Here is an 18,145-nt window from a genome sequence, read left to right on the forward strand (position 1 = left end):
TGTTTTCATAGCCAGTGATTAGCACAGCGAGCTACACTGAATAAATTCATAAGTGGATTAAATTATCAAAGTGGAATAAATCTAATAATATAAATGTTCATTGGAAGTGAAGGACTTCATATTTCCAGCGCTGCAGATTAGGGAGCAGATGGTCACCCTTATGCCAGTGTTACTGTGTGAACGCTCATGTCAGAGGCCATACCTTTACCAATAACATGAACATATTTCTGGACAACACACAATTGCATTGGATACAGTGGATTTATCTAATTAATCCAATCATCTCTTTTGAATGGGGATTTCTGTGCCCATTGGTCTCCTCCTTTTTGACTGAGATTGGCGTCTTTGTGCCAGGCTGCCAGGCTGCCAGCCTAAGAGGCTGGTCCCCTTCTCAAGGAGACTGTTATGACCATGTGCTGTTCGTGCCAACCTCTGGCTGTGGCGGGGAGATAGGGAGCGCACAGCAAAAAAATAAAAAGGAAAAAAATAAACACACAGAGGCAGAGCACATTAGCACATACATAAAGAAACAAAACTGTACACATATACTGAAAGATGCACTTGTAACGTAGATGTATACATAGATATAAATACTGATTCACACACACACACACACACACACACACACACACACACTCACACACAGACTCTTGGGCAGACGGGCCTGCCACTCTAAAATCTACTTAATCTGTGATCAGATAAACTACAATAAAGGCAAGCCTGGCAATAGAGGGCATGGGCTATTATGAATGATCTGTATGTTGCTCAACCACACAGACATGCATAAACACACACACAGTAACAAACATGAGGACAGCCATACAAACACACACACACACATACACACAAAGGCGGCCCCCTCACACTCTTATTTGACTTTGTGTGTGCTTCGCTGGGTTTATTATGACAGGCTGAGCGGCGGGGAGGGAATTAAACTGTTAAGCAGACATCAGAGGCAGTCTAATGTTTAATGCAGGAGCCGGGGCATGTGCTGACTGATAATGAATACAAACAGGCCAACGTCTTATTTGTTGTGCTTTTCATTGGGAACGACTGGGGTGCTTGACATCCACAGCTAATGTACTGTACGGGGCTATTGTTCTAACCCCCCTCTCATCCTTCCTCCATATCTCTCTCTGTCTCACTCTCTTTTTTTTTCATTTCACTTGTCTTCCTTTATTGCGCTGATTCTTCAAAGCTGTGCTGTCACTGCCATCACACAACAAGCCCGTCTTGGGCTGGATGTGACAGGATAATGTTGTAATTCTCGTGGAATCACAATCTCCATCATGATAATGTGTTGATGGGATGTGGTAATAGTTGTTAAAAGGTCACCCAGTGTGCTGTAATTGGCTCTTTCATACTTCACTACGTTTACTACGACAGAAGGCATGACCTCGCTGGCAGAGACGGTAAATATGCCATCTTGAGAGTGTAATTATACAAGCCAAGCCTTCTTGGATCTTTTTCTCCCGCCTCCTTTGCCCTCTCTTGCCACTCATTTCCTTACGGTCTCACTTTAGATGTCCAAATGTAACTGTAAGTTGGCATGATAAATGAAGCGAAGCTGCAGTACAATACTGTACGTATGCCATGATTGGCACATGTACAGTATTGTTAGGAATGGACAATTGTAAAATGAAGAACTTATTTGAAGAGGCATCCATTTTAAAATAGATATTCAGATTTATCATCTCCATGAAAAAGCTTTCACTTCATATTAATGTAGACAAAGGATACAGTGAAAACAACGTACAAAATATGTTACAATTACTGATTTCTTCATAATGGAAACAAATATAAATGTGTACTTAAGTATGTACAAACAGTTTAATCACATTAGGATTCCATCGTGACAGCCCAGGGAATAAATAATAAAGAACAATCCTACACATTTATTTTTCAAAGACAGCAGCTCCACGTTTGCTCTTAATTAGTTCAAACACACAATTAAGTGGGAAAATATGATTTATGTTTTTTGGGCATTAGGTGTTAAATTGAATCAATACTGTAATTAATACAGCGATACAAAGAGCGACTATACATAAAAGGTATAATTGCTCAAGATAGTAAACACATACAAGAGACAAGGAATCTTCCAGGTAACTAATTAGAAGCTTTTTTTAGGGTTCAGTATTTCTATATAAACCTTTTTTTATTATCACACACATAAATATTTTTTTTTATTAATACTTAGTTTGAATATTAATAATGTCTTTTTAAAGCTTATATTAAATAATTGTCTTTGCTCCACAGCCCTTTCCAATAATCTCAAATACTGTACATGTATATAGAAATACACACAGAAAAGACAATTGAGATAATGCTTTAATTAATATTATATATATAGTCTTTACCTTTGTTTAATTTATTATTATGTTGTAATAATTTCACTGCTTTTTTGTCTTAAAGATAAGACCCATTCCTTTTATTTTTACCTCACGTGAAATGATACAATAAAGGTTAGAAGCTTTTCCTTTTTATCCTGCTTCTAAATCATTTCCTGCTTTATATTATATTGCTGGGTTTTTTTTTGTTTGTTAAATGAGTGCAACAAAATGTGCAAGTAAAACATGATGTCGCAGATGTTGAAAATGTTACACGTTTGGTAATTCATGCATTAAAGTGCATGTGCTGCATGTAATAGGGGATACAGATCCATAGCACCTCCCTGTGGTGCTGACCATCTCATTGTGTGTGGTGTGAATTGGTTCCACTCTCAATATCTTATCTCACATCTCCTCCACTTATAGTCACTTTATCTACCTAGTGAGAATTTCCCCTCCATTTTACGATTACGCTGTTAAATTACAACATCATAAAACATTAGAAAAGAGTGCTTCTTTTAGAAAACTTATCACCCGCTCTGACAATATGCTTCATTCAGTTTAGGCGGCTATTGAAAACTGCTGCCATCATTGTAACATTGTTATGGTAACTGCTTGAGTGAAGTCACCAAATCTTATTGTAAGATCTCCTACAATATCATAATAACACTTGGAAGCGGGGGCAGCAGAGTTTGACAATAATATATCTGTGGAAATCTTTCCCCCTCTCTCCAGCTCCTCAGTGAGAGGCACATCAGAGGAGACATTTGCGCTTTATGAAGTGCATTCATTTGGCCATTTGCCATGTTTCCTCACCAGAGGACTGCTATGATGAATGAGAGAAGAGAAGAAGCAGATTTTCTCTCCCACCTCTCGGCTCTCCCCTGTGATTACTAATACAGAGCCCTGCAACCTCCCACACCATATGAAAACTGTAGGCTTGCTCTCATATCCAGGGTAATCCTCAATTTCCCAGAATCATTAAACTGAGACTAGCATCTCTGATGGCTTGAGATACTTGACATATTATGATTATTACCATATGAATACCTTGTTGTTACCTAGATAGTGGTGAGGTTGCCTTAAAATCGATGTGGAAGACTGGCATAATAGCCTTTCTAGGTTGTTGCATTTGAGAATAAAAGCCTCTTTTTTATTTGTATAAGATAAATCACTGGGATTTTTAGTCCTCAGCTGTCGCCATGATGGACAAAACAAACATACAGTTTAATGAAAAATCTCCAAAGTTTTTTCTTCCAGAGGCAAACTTTCTGAATTCAGTGTTACGGTAACAATTTAATTTTATTGTTGTTCGATTTGCCAAACGTCACGGTTCGCTTCGCAGGCTCGTCCATGCAACCACCAGGAATTTAAGCCCATGTCTCCGACCGAAACTATCCGGAGGTGGATACTCCCTAACTAGCAGAGCCACCACGGACTTGTGGTATGGAAACACTAAAACGTTCAAATGCATCATTTACTGTACATATAAACTCACATTTCTGATTATAAATGCTACCCTTAGGTGAAAAGGATGAAATTTATTAAGTCAAAATGCTGAATCCAGAGAATTAAAGTCGGCTGCTTCTGTGTTAAGGGGGGATACTCTGCTGTGGAGGGCGGACCAGGGAAATTTATGTGGGAGAAAAATGTATGTTCAGCGGATCGGCTCCAAACCAAACATATTATCTCTTGCTATGCCCTCCTCTTCATAGCCTCAATCAGTTGTTCACAGTGTGTAATTCGCTGACATGTTCACCATGCAGAGACTTAGGAGAACATGCTCTCTCTCTACCTCTGAGGGGAAGGATACGGCGCTGCTAGTGTAGCTAACCTGGCACCTCTTCAAAGATTCAACACAGTTTACTCATGGAAGAGGATATTTTTTTTTAAAGGTAACAAAAAAAAAGGAAAGAAGCTAGAATAAAAAACCGAATTGTGTTTCTCTTCATACCCACTTGGTGCACAATGTACAGAGTGGAAGGTTTTGTAAGACTTAAGGCACTGTCCTCTGCAAGTTAATGACTAAAAATGTCCAGGAGCATTTAAAAAAGGGAAGTGAGCGAGAAAAAAACATTGTAGCCCCTGAGGGTTAGATTAGCAGATCTCTGCTCTGTCTTCTGCATGAGTTCTAGTGACAATTTTGGAGGATGGGTCAGATGAAAGACAACAGAAGGAAAGCAGGATCAAAAGCCACATGCTTTCCTGTATCCCTGCTTGTTCTAAGGGGCATACATAGTGCATTGGATTCATATCAAGGTCTTTCTACAGGGAGAGTCGGCCAACATGCAGTGGCCTTATTATTCTTTACTTCAATAACAAACCCACGTCTTCCCCTCTCGCCATCAAAGGCACAGCTCTCCAGAAGTGAAAATACACATCATATATGAGTCATTCATCTTCCTTGAAATTTAAATAACTCCTTTGAACATTGTCTTTGGTAAGTTGTGGCCAAATATGTAGTTCCGCATTCACTGCAATGTATAACATTCGGCGAAGACAACTCTGTGGCCGCTAGGCTCCCCCGTCTTCGCGAACACAAGTGTAAGAAATGTGGCTTACTTTTCCTCACACTGTGAAACTACACCACATAACTTTTCATACCTTTCAATCGACTCCCATTCGCAACCCGGTAACGACGTTCACTCCTTCGCCCTGAGTGACAATAACTAAGTTGTCCACATCCATTCCACGCAGTTATCCTGCCCGTAGCCTATAAAACAGAAATAACGTGGAGGTTTACTCACAGTGAGGGGTTACTCTCAGACCGGACCTGGGCAGCCATTTGAAGTGACAGGGCCGCCCATCATGTGCCTCTAACGGGGTCAGGGGGCCTTATGGGGACTTGATCCAGAGCGAGGCCACGGGGACCGGGCCTTTAGAGAGGATGGATGGAGCCCTCGTACGAAGGAAGGACGGGCTGATTACATCATTTTTCAGACCCACCAAAAGGCCCTGTAAGGACCTTTGGGCAGCTGGATTGACAGTTGGCCTCTCCGCTAATACATTTTGGAGTGATTTGTCAAAATGAAGAAATTGTTCTTGCTGACCTATCTCGCTCAGCTGTGAGTGACTCAGTTGGAGAGACTTGACGAGACGAGCGACATATTTCTCATGCTTACAGTGAATATGTGAGAGCCAAAGTCATAACAAAGCATTCATCATCTTGAAAAACTCTAACTTACTTAAAAAAGAGAAAATCTTTCAAGTCTGAGGAAATGACATTAGGGGAAACATGTCAGGAGCGGAGTTAATCACTTCCTTAGTCTGTGTTGTACTGTAGGTGGCGTCTGCTTCTGACGGAGGGAAATGTTTTGTTTTTGTGCATTTCCTGAATATCTACAAATATTCCCCGAAGGCACGCTGCAGTGCGATGTTGCGCCACCTGTTTTCAAGGAGCAGTCGTTCCCCGGGGCCCCTCAACAAATCATCTTCCTTGTTTCTCCTGCGGGGAAAGAGACACCGTCACTCCTGGGTTTTGGGTGTCATATCAAGCTGAAAGATGCTAGAGCAAATTCGACATTTCCGTCTGTCCCAACAGGTAAAGTGTGAATCAAAAAAGCAAGAGATTGTGAAATTAGAGGAGGTTGGAAATTCTTAGCGGGAGGTTTCCTTTTAGAAATCCATCAGGCTAAAAAGTGGAAAATCTCTTTCTTTGAAATGTCATGGATGACTAGATGTTGGTTCCTTTTTATGCTGCCTTAGTCTAACAAAGGGGGATGTATTCTCCACTTTCCCTTGTTTTCTTTTAATGCATAAAACGGCATCACCACACCCTCAGCTCAGTCCTGCATCTTTGTCTCAGCAGTGTAGACATAATGACTGACCTGGATTCATACTACTGTTTTCAATCACCATCTCCCTACAAGGTTATTGGCCAAAATCCAAAGGTTGTTCTGGGATTCCACTTTATCAGAGGCGGAGGCAGAGCAGCATGCGGAGTTAATAATAATTTGGTCTGTGTTTTACAGCTGTTACACAATGGACCCTGTGTAAACCTCTTACGACAACGGGGCCTTGTAGCTTCCCATTTTAGAACTGGATCTGTCTCTGTAAGACAGTCAATGACAGACAAATAACAGAAAGATATTAGAGCAAAAAGAAGAACAAGACAAAGTAATTGGTGGTTATCTATAATGCAAACAGTCTGTTATATAGTGCTCTTTTTTGATGCTGTATTCAGGAGGCAGCGACTGTGAAGAAATGTTCCCTTAATAGCAGCAGTGTGAAACTTTCTATAGATTTTCATTACACTTTCCTCATGTGGTGTGAGAAAGCCGAGTTAGGACGGCAGCAAGTAGGTGCTGCCACACTGAACATCTGCTTTCTCCATTACAAGCCGAGCCAGAGCACATTAAAAGCTACAGGTAAGCGTTAATGCACTGCTCCTGAGCACAGAGAGTGTTGTTGTAAGCCTGCACATTCAATATAGATTAAGGCAACATTATTATAACTCGGTTCATCCAGGCAGCAAACATTGTTAAAAATTAAAATTTGGAAGTTTCATGCATTTTCCTGCAGAAAATAAAAGGAGTTTACTTATTTACTGACTGACTCGGAACACTTCTAATGATGAAACTGACGTCTGTCAACAATGCTTTTTTTTTTTTGAGGAATAATGAATATATTTACAATGTAATTCAGAACTACAGTTGCCTCCAGACAGTTGAGCTTCCCCTTCATGCACCTCTCTATTTTATTCAAAGCAGAACCTCACCAAAGGAAAATCTTCTATTATCCAGCCTAACACTGCAGCCTGAGGAGAAACACTGGGTAAAACAGTGACTTAATATTTCATATTGGTTAGATTATTCATCCACACAAAGACATTTCCCTTTTTTCCTCCCTCACATTGCAACGTCCTCATTAAAAATGGGACACTGCACATTGAAACTTTTTAAAAATTCAAATATTTTCTTTCAATCTTTAAAGAGCTTATATCTAATGAACTAAGATTTAATTTGGCATGGCTTAACATCCATTTGCACTGTTCATAATTAGGAATGCAGACCTCGGTATTAAAATGAAGGGGCAAAGCCCTCAGTAAGTTCCCAAGTGAAACAAGAATTGGTTCCACTTTAAGTATTAATTGATTGGCTTTGCAGTATCCCTTACAGGAGAAAAGTACACACACACAGACACACACACAAACACACATCCACTCCACCCACACCAACACCCACACATACACACACGCACACAATTTACAGAGCACTCATTTCTCATCAATCTGGTGCTGCTTCATTTGCCTGTCTCTCAGTCCCCCAGAGAGGGACAACCTATCTGCTAGCGGAGCTTAGCATTTGATCATGAGTGTCAATATCAAACTGCAAAGCAGGATTACACACTGCTGTCGTCAATAGGCGTAATGGTTTTACATGTGTTAAGGTTAACTCAGCCATTTAATGTGCATAGTACCTTAGAGATAATCACTCAAAAAGGACTTAAAAATGTCACACAAACCTCAACAGACCTGGGCTTCTACAATGATCACACACTATACTCAGAGGGTCTTGTTGCATTTTTCTCTTTTCTAAGATTTGACAGCTTATGACTATGGAGTAGACAATTCCTACTGTATGAAACCGGTCTTCAAGGTATTTGATTCAAATTTCTTACAAGGAATATCTTGTGTGATGTATGATCAGACTGTCTGCAGAGTCACCAGAGATACTATTATTGATCATAGGCCGACCTAATATAAAGTCTGTTAACTGTTTATTAAGGAAGAGCTTTAGTCCTGCACAAAGAGTATTCATTGTTGATCGTTTTATTTCACTGTGGACCACACTTCTGATGACTTTAGAAACATGAAATAATTTCTTGTTATACTTTTGCTCTTTGCTCTTCAAAATCTGCCTTCACTTTTATGATTTGTTATATATACGTATATGTGTGTGTGTGTGTGTGAGTGTGTGTGTGTGTGTGTGTGTGTGTGTGTTTGAGCGTATGTGTGTCCACGTGTAGCCATGCGAAGGAGACTCTAACATTTATTTTCACAAAACATAACACTCTGCCACTGTAAACCTCTGCCGGCGCAAGTGACAGCAAAAAAATCCCCCACAATGCTGTGAATTAGGAACCGGTCTATTAGACACATGATCACATGATGTGGGATTAGTGGACTGGAGTCTTCAAAGCTGCTATTACAACTCCTGAGATGTGATACAGGCTCCCCCACTGCTCTCTGCAGGGGCGTGTGGCTCTTCCTCAGAGAATTACCTGACACCGTCGTGTCTGCGCTCTGGGAGACAAGTGCTGTGGCTCGGAGTGGAACAGCCAACATCAGTCGGAAATGCTCCCTCCATGCTGCGCTGAGCCAACAAACCCTGCATTTAATCCCATGTGTGAGCTGCCGTGATGGCTACATGAGTTGACATCAGAGAAAAGGAGTTAGGGTGCTAAGGCTGGAATGATGGGTGATAAAGTGGATTACAGATGGGGAAATGCCATCACGCTTGAATAGTAAGTCAGACTCCAAATGTTAATGATAGTGATTCGCTATTTGGTGATCGCCCTCGTATATCTGGAGATAGTGTCATGTTGTTGGAATTAGGGGGGGAGATATTTCACAATTCATTAGGTGGAAAAGTTTTGACTGTAGAATAACCTTTGCTTTGGAGAGGTAAATTCCTTCCGTGGTTAAAAAAATGAAGACATTTTAAATGATCTAAACTACTAACAAAATACAGATTAGACATCTGGTTTAAGCATTTGCAGGAGGAGGAATTTTATGACTGCTCTGTATGCAAGACTTTTTATCTTTAACAAGTTTATAGTGTTGTTATCACGGTATATACTATATATCACAACAAAGAACAAAAATGGAAGAAATAAAAGTGAAAAAAAACCCAACATAATTTGCTAAAGGAAAAAAAAAAGTGGTTGCATTCTGAACTTCAAGTTACCTTTTCTAAAGCTGAACACTGGGAATTTGGACCTCCCAGCGCAAACATTAACGGGCTGAAATGCAGCTCTGGATGTAACAAAGGAAACAATACCAGGGAAGAGAGCCAAGAAGGCAGAGCTGGCACGCCTGTTCCTGGGACCATGGGAATTTGGCTCCCAGAAATAATGGGGTTGAACAGGGCCCAGCACCACTGCTACTGTAGCTGGGAAAATGGTGCACCGCAAGCCAGGCTCCATCCAGGGAGACTTAAAACAGGGGAGGGAGGGAAAAAAAGAAATGAAATATACTGTATGGGTTGCACCTCACAGTGTGAAGTGAGATGAGTAAAATAATGGAGGAAGGGGAAGCCTGTCTTATGTTTGTCCCGAGAAAAGTGATTGTAAATCAAAAACACTGCCCAGCTTAGTGGCTGGATGTGAGCTAACATAATACACTGTATAGACAAACTGCTACCTGGGCAGAAAAGAGGAAGAAAATAAAAATAATAATAAAGCCCAGGACATAAAGGGCCTTTCATGTGAGTGGTACATTGTGTGCCCAAAGGTTGAGGCAAACTCCATTGCTATGTATACGGTATGTATGTATAATATTGGTAATGTTAATGCTAGCAGCTCCTCTCCAGCCTAATTAGGACAATAAAGGGTTATGGGCTAATGTATGACTGCCATGCCAAAGCTAATGAATGCCTGGTATACCTTGTTTCCTCCCAAGCGTCCTTGGACTGTCATCTCCAACCTTTTGATGTTGTATCTGATTATCCAGGCAGCGATTAATCATGATTAAGTAAGCACCAAGTCTCTGAGAGAGAAAGCAAAAGCAGAGAGGGTGGGTGGACAGCAGGAAAGTTGCCCAGGTTCAAGCCTTAATTCTGGGCAGAACAGTCTTCTGCTTCTGCCAAGTGGACACTGGTAATGAGACAGCAAAGTAAAAATCACGATGCTTTTTTAAGTGTCGTTAAAGGAAAGATTCATTATCCAAGCCAGGCTTTATCTAAGCCATAGTTGCAGCTTCCAAAGAAACGCCTCTTGCCTTCTGTGGTAACCATCAAGTTGGACACAACTGCAGGTTTTCACATGCCCGGTGATATTTGACAGCCATTTTTGCATGTTTTGTTGATACACGGACATTTCAATATACCTCTCCGCTCTCCGCTTTTCCCCCTCTCCCAAAACATTTTCCTGCTTTGATATCAGTTGATGGAATATAAATGGGTTGGAGCAGACCTAAGGTAACCACCTATTGGCCTTCATGCATTTCTAATGTAACCTGTTCTGCCCATGCTCACAGAGTAGGGCTGGCTTCATTACTCCAAGGTGCTGAGTCTTTTGCCAGAACCCTGCCTTTTCAGCGAATAGATCACCCTTGTGACCAGGGTCTCTGATACTGTATGCACCACCTGAAAGCTGTAGCTGTTTGCCCAGGTGCCAAAATAATCAAGTTCAGCTCGCATGGCAGGTTATGAAAGAATATTAACTGTGGGAATAACCCGGCTTGACATGCGTCGCCCGCATGCATGATCAAACAAGAGCCCTCTCAGAAAGGAGTTTTCCAGGTAGGCCTACTGGCAGGGAAGTCTGGGCCTGTGATGACACCAACTCAATCATTGTTACTTTGAAGTCAGAGGGGTCAGTGTTGTAATGGGTTTGGACAAAGGTACAATGATTCTCTCTTTTTGCTTTCCGACCTTTTGCTGCTAATCCATTTAGCATTCCGCGTCTGTAATGGATTTCCCAGCGAAGAGGGAGAGTGGAAGCTGTCGTTGAAACACTTTTAATGACGTACTGAAGGACGTAGAGCAGAGGCCCACATTATTGCCACTATCAATAATACAACTGTTTAAGTGGTCCACTTGGAATATAGGAAAATAATACTTCCCTTTCTACCACCCTGCTGCCTCTCACTGTGAAGAGTATTTTCTCCAATGAGGTCCGATGTGAAGGAATTTGTTTCGAGTGCTCGTTCTGCAAACCGCACTACTGTGTGATGATGTTACTGTCAGAGTTTGTTTCTGTTAAATCGACCTACAATTTGATTTTACTTAGAGGATTTAAGGTTTCCACCTTCATGTTTTTTCTTCCCTGCTTTCCTTCAATCTTTCGGTTTTCCTCCCTCAAACCAGTGTTTCAAGCCTAAATCATGGCAACTAATGTGTGTTTGGGGTGTTGTGAAGGAAAACAAAAATAACCCCTGATGACTGTTCTGTAACTAAACATCTCTCTCACGGCCTAAGTTTAAGTGGAAAACTTCCTGACCACGAAAGCACAAATCAGCCCTCTCTCTCTCTCTCTCTCTCTCTCTCTCTCTCTCTCTCTCTCTCTCTCGTATGTTTCACTTCAGAAATGTTCAATCATATTTCAGAGCCTGTACGGAAACATGGAAAAATAAGGAGGCATGTAGTTATGTATCTTGTGCCCATGAAACACAGAGAGAAATTGAGGAGATCACCATATAATTGGTTAGAGTGTGTGTACACATGTCTCCCTCCAGTTCCAGCACAGTCCTGCAGTTCAACACAGGCTTTGAAATGTGGATTCAAAGCTAGCGGACTTCCCTGAATCACTGAAAACCCTCAGGACATGGTTTGGCCTTTGCGGAGGTGGAAGCCAAATATGAGTCTGAGAAGATGAAGCACCCTGGCCTATCGTCTGTTCCTGGTAGGTGTTCACTCCCGATAAATATTTCATTTTGGTACAAAACAAATAACTTGACATAATTCCTCCCCCTCTCTTCCGAGTAGAATGACAGAGTGGCTGATTTACGCATGGCGAGAGGTGTAAAAAGCATGGAGGCATGCCGCTTTTCTCTATCCACCATCTAATGGATGCAACGCGACGGGCTAACAACTGTTTGCCTTTTTTTTTAGACAACTGTGAAGTGAGGACACACTTGGATTCATATGAATTGCTGACTCTGATTTGTGAAAAGCTTTCTGACACTATAACAGTTGGCTAACTTCAGTATGCTGCCCTGAATATCTGAGCATAAGGCTACTATCAAAATAGTAATAAAACCCTTTTACATTTTAACCACAGAAATGACAAAAGTGTTAATTACTCCTGTAGAGGCCGTTTAGTGTGATCCTTCAAGAGGATACAGGGGCTAAAGAGTCTGACCCTAGCCAAAGCTACATTGGAGACATGAAAGGACAAGCGATTTAAACTATAAATCCACTGTGAAAGTGCATTAACCACTTTACTATTTTCTCATTTCTTTCTTCTTGAATGCTTTAGGCTGTCTCTGCTTTGTTGCATTTGTCAATCACTGTAATTTGGGCTCCATTTCCAAAAATAATTATCAGGTGAGTGGCAGCCCTTTGCCTGGAGTGCCAACTTGGAAGCGACGTGCCCAAGAGTATTAATTATGCCGCTCAAAATATGAAGTCTTTTAATAGAGAGGCTGACGTGACATCATTGTTTAGAGTCTTTCTTCCCCTACAAACATGACAATCACGGCTGTCCCTCTGGTCATCAGCAAAGATGAGGAGGAATTGTCAGAGGAAGTTATTAACAAGCTGTGTACCATGTGATAAAGTCAGTCAGACTCTCACTGGTACCATGTCTGTTGATTCGCATAGAGGAGAAGAGGAGAGCGCATGAGGAGTAAATCAACAACTTCAGTACGGCTATGAGAGATACAGAGCGAGGTGGAAATATGCAGAGCAATGACTGAGGGGGAGGTATTATGTGCAAAAAGCCTCCAATCTTTCAAATCCATGTACTAAAATTCCTGCTGAATGTAACTGTTGAAGCTGTACTCGGAGGACCTTCCAGTTTCATACAGTCGCCAGCTTAAATCTCTCTCTCTGTCTCTCTCTCGCTCTCTCTCTCTCTCTCGCTCTCTCTCTCTCATTCTGCCAATCAAATGCTCACAAACACTGATGCTCTGTAGTTGTGGTTCACATTCAGCAGTTGCTTCTGTGAAACCCTAAGAGGCAGAGACAGCTTCCAGGTCTCATTAGCATCCAGTAGCGGCTAATGCTGCCTCCCTATTACTGTCTGAGGAGCTGAAATTCAGTTGGAGATGAGCACAGCCCAGGGGGCTTAGGGTTGCCAGTTTAATTAGTGCCTGATAATTTCAATAATGAGTGACAATTCATTGGGGCTTTTTAGGTTGGCCCACTGTTTGAGTGCAAATCGATAATCCTCTGTTTCTTCCCCCACTCTCACGAGCAGATAAAGGGCGAGCGTGGGGGTGGGGGGTGGCGGGCGCTCTATCCCTTTGCAGGAATTAAATGAAAAGAATCAACTTAGAGAATGTCCCTTTGAAACCAAGAAAGGGAAGCCTATGTGATTTGATTTGTTGTTATTGGATGAGCAGGTGGGTCTTTAGTTGCTGTCGTGGGGTCCAGAGTAAAAACAATTTGCCTGGAGTGATATGGGGTAAGTAAGTGGAGGGTGAGAGGTTTACACTTGTTGTTTTCCGCTCATCCAAATGATGCCCCCCATGTTAAAAACAAAGCAGAGAAAATACTCTTATATTGACAGGATACATTTATCGAGGTAATCTGGATGTATCACCCTCCAGAGCGAAAGATCTGTGAGAGAAAGGAACATATAGTATACATAATTGTACACAGCTGTTTAACATACAGTATACCAGTATAATGAAATGATGAGGAATGGTAATTCATTCAAGTGCCCCCAGGCTTTAAAAACATGTTTACCTTGGTTACTTGAGAAAGGTGTTTGAACCCTCTGTAATTCAGTGACAGTCAACACAATCCTATTGATGCATTGCTACAATTCCTCTGGTTTTTTTTCTGCAAGCTATTTCACAGCTCCGTGTGCAGAAGAATAGGTTATGGTGAATTAAGTTTAAACAGGCATTTTTTATATCCACAGAAATAATTATGGAAGGTAGCACGCTGTTTTACAGTGTTATTGAAAATGAAGAATCAATTTTAGGTGTCGCAGGTAGTGCATTAAAACACCAATTAACCACCCAACACCCAACCTCTACCTGACACTTGCATCACAATGATTGTGGAAACAGGAAGTGGGAGCACATTATTCCCAAATACACTTCTTCCGTCTTGAAAAGAAAATGCCTGATGTATGCAAAACAAATTATCGCTAAAAATTCAGCGAAGAAAAATGGAAGTTGATAAAAAAAACACACAAAAGCAGCAGATTGGCATGGCGCCAGGCAATGTGGAGTGCCGCGCTCTCAACCTGTGCAGCGATGATAATGGTATAGCTTTATTGCCCTTTGCGACGTGTCTGCATTTGACACGGTATATGTTCCACAATATCCTGATACAATACTGAGTCAGCACACTAGCTGCCTCTATATTCAGACCTCACCATACAGCGACATAGTGAAAGTGCAGTGAGAGCACGCAGCATTTCCTCAGTCAGTTAGCCTGACATATTGTGAAGGACAGTAGCCTAATTATTCCTTGGCAGTGGCACAGACCTGCCAGTCCCTTCAGATTGAGTTGAACCACAGAGGCTGGAGTTTGATTCCTGAGTGCATGCTGTTTTGAGTCGGAAAGGATCTTGTCCACTGGAGATTTAATTTGGACATTCAGTGGTGTGAACCTGACCCTTATTACTCTATCCCCCTCATCACATGACCTATAGTCTTGCTCTATTACAGACCCAAGAAAAACAGCAATCATCGCGTTAATGCAGAGAACATCAAGAGACTATTGATTGTGGTTACTTGCTGAATATTCCCTCCATGACATGCGGTTCAGTGCCCTCTTCGTGCTCATCTGTGGCAGTCTTTTTAAATATTCATGACGAGGTTGCCTTATGGTTCTGCAGCTGAATTTCTAATTGGGCCGTCAAAAGAGATACAACATGCCCTTAAGCAGCACCGTAACAGCGGTCAGCTCAAACAGAAATTGTGTGATTCAGCCACAGGGCTAATTAGCAATTAGCATTCACTGTTTACAAAGGTTTTTACCTGTGGGCCAGGGGATGGCTGAATTGAGCTTAAATCACTCCATCCTGCCTTTGAAGCTTCAAGAGCTGCCTGTCCATATCATAATGACTGGGAGGAGAGAGGGAAGTGCTTCTACTGTGTAACAACATAATCATCAATTAAGGCAGGGAAATGGCAAGAAGTGGAGATTTTAGCTCATTAAAAAAAAGCCCAGAAGAAAAAGTATCTCTGGATTTATATATATTTTCACCCTGTCTGTCTTCTGTCAATGTCTGCCATATTTAGAGTTCAAATGATTCTGTCTTTCAAGATGAGTGGAAGTCCTGAAAATGTAATTCAGAGACTCAGAAGCAGACATTCCTAATAAGGGTTAAAATATGAATGACATTTGCTCCAAGAAGCTGGATGGAAATTGCGATTGCCACTGATTTAGTCCCTCTTATTAGTTTCCCCTGTCTCTAGATTATGCTTAATGTATTTCTTTATAGCCATTATGATCAAAATTAATGTAAGTGAATAACAACCAGATTCCTCTTTTAAAATGGATATTCTTGAAATGATTGTGGTTATTGCCAACTTATAACTAAAGTATCGCAATTACTACACCTCATACATACTACATAGCCTTGAGGCATAGCTGCTACAGTGTGAATATGGCATTCATGCAGCAGTATATCTGTAATATGTTGAATATTGTAGGTGTAGCCAGTTTATATTACCTCAGTGTACCGCACAGTCAAGGCCACCTTGTTGTTTATTTTATTTTTTGGATTTATGGTATAAACAGATAGATAGCAGGACATCTGTTAATTCCCAATATTAACTATTGCCCTCTCAATCAATGACAATGAGCATTATTTAGTCCAATATGTCACTTTTATGTGATATTTGGGGATACCCGCTGGCTAACCTGGACTCGTGTAATGTATCATCACGGTGGAGCCACTACAAGGACATACAGTAGCTCATGTCTTCAACAGCTTTCCAGACATTAAAAAGAATATCAGATTCCCTCAACTTCTTTGAGGATGTACTGCCTTTGAGAGAGGACTTCTTTTGAGCATATCCAAACGTTTTCATCTCTCTCATTTTTTAAAATCTATTTTTGCCATATAGTAGAGTCTCAACATAAACTAATTCAGGGTGATAAAACTGCTAGAGTGAATTTCCTGCCTAACAAAGTACAAAGATGGCTGATAAAGGGCTTATTAGAGAACCATCATTACTCTCACTTTGGGTTGAAAACGTTGACTGAGAAGCACAATTATGTCCTGAATTTTTCGCTGATGTGGCTACAAGCCGAGGTGATGCTGAGGCTTTCCCCGACCGTCTGAGGGTTATTTGAGCAGACCTGTCAATGATGATATCCAGACAGCAGGAACAGTGCAAACTCAGGGATAAGAGTCAACAGTAATTAGAATCTATCTAGGGAGGTGGGAACACACACACACACACACACACACACACACACACACACACACACACACACACACACACACACACACCCTTCATATCATCATATCATGATGGACTCATGTGTACAAACATTGCTCATATGCACAGTCTGCTCAAAAAGCTAAATATGTGTTTACATTAAAAAACTAAATATTTCACACATGCACAAAAATCAGGGGATATACACACACACACACACACACACACACACACACACACACACACACACGGTCACACACACACACACACACACACACACACACACACACACACACACACACACAGCCATGAAGACTCATCAAAGACATGTCCTTTAGTATGGAGATTCTGACTGTGTACTCCCCTTTTTCCTTAATTGCTCATTAATGAGATGGAAATATATTTCTGCCACAAAGTTTGAAAAAGATGCACTCATTGAAAAAGCCATGAATCTAAACATTTGAAAAGGATATAGTAATGGGAGCCCCCCATTCTTGTTCTCTGAAAAATTAATGCAGCGCATGTTATATTTATTACAAGGCCGACTGTCATTCATTTTACCCGAACTAACAGAAATTAAAAGTGACAGCAACCTCATCAAGAATGAATGCCATTGTATTCTACACGGAGCAGAAAAGACAGGAAAAAATCTGATGATAACACTCAGACATCCACAGTGCATCTGTAACAGGGAAAAGCAAAGCTCAGAGAAATGCTGTGAATGAAGGAATGAGGGCAAAATAAATCATAAAATAGAGAGCAAAACACAGCTTTAAAACTTTGAGTTCACTTTTTATTTCTACTGTAATTTTGAAGTTAAACCGAGATTAAGAATCTGACAAAAAATCCTAATAACTGACATGCACAATATAAGAAGAATAACCTAAATACAATACTAGCATGACTAACGCTGACACATTCTGCACGGCTACTTCAGATCTATTTTCAAATATTTTCCAAGTTGTGTATAATTGCCAGCCTCACTCATTAAAGGAGAGGGGTTCTAATGTGAGAATGCTGCAGCTAAATGGTCAGGTTCCCATGTGAGGGAAATAAATGAAATATTAGTTTATTACATATTTAAATCCCTCTCCCCAGGCTGTCTTCCACTCTTTTTTTCCCTGGGTTGGTTTGCATTATAATGTTCACCAAACAGTTTCCCCAACTAATGGCTTGCATCAACGTGGTCCTGCTTTCCCCCTCTGCTTTTGGTCCGGATTTTCATAACAAATTACTGTGGTGAGGGAGGGAAGGGAGAAGGCTCCAACTTCCTGAAGAGGCAAAAGGGAGATGAAAAAAAACATCTTTAAGCGGTACAAAGTTGAGCATTGCCTGTGGAACGTTTTTCACAGTGTGTGTCCGTTAAACATTGAGTAGACAGTCAACTGCAGATAATAAGTCAACGTTGTCAGCTAGATGACAGCAACATTTGGAAATAGAAAATCCATATTGCATGCTGCTTCTTGAGAAAAGCTTTTTTTCACCAAAGGGTGCAGGATTCTGATGCACTTTTTTCCTCTGACGAACAATGGTTTTATTAGTCCTGTTTGCATGTTAGGTCCAAGGTCACGTTTAAAATTCCCGT

The sequence above is a fragment of the Cottoperca gobio genome, chromosome 15 (genome assembly GCF_900634415.1).
Source record: "Cottoperca gobio chromosome 15, fCotGob3.1, whole genome shotgun sequence".
NCBI classification, from domain to species: Eukaryota; Metazoa; Chordata; class Actinopteri; order Perciformes; family Bovichtidae; genus Cottoperca; species Cottoperca gobio.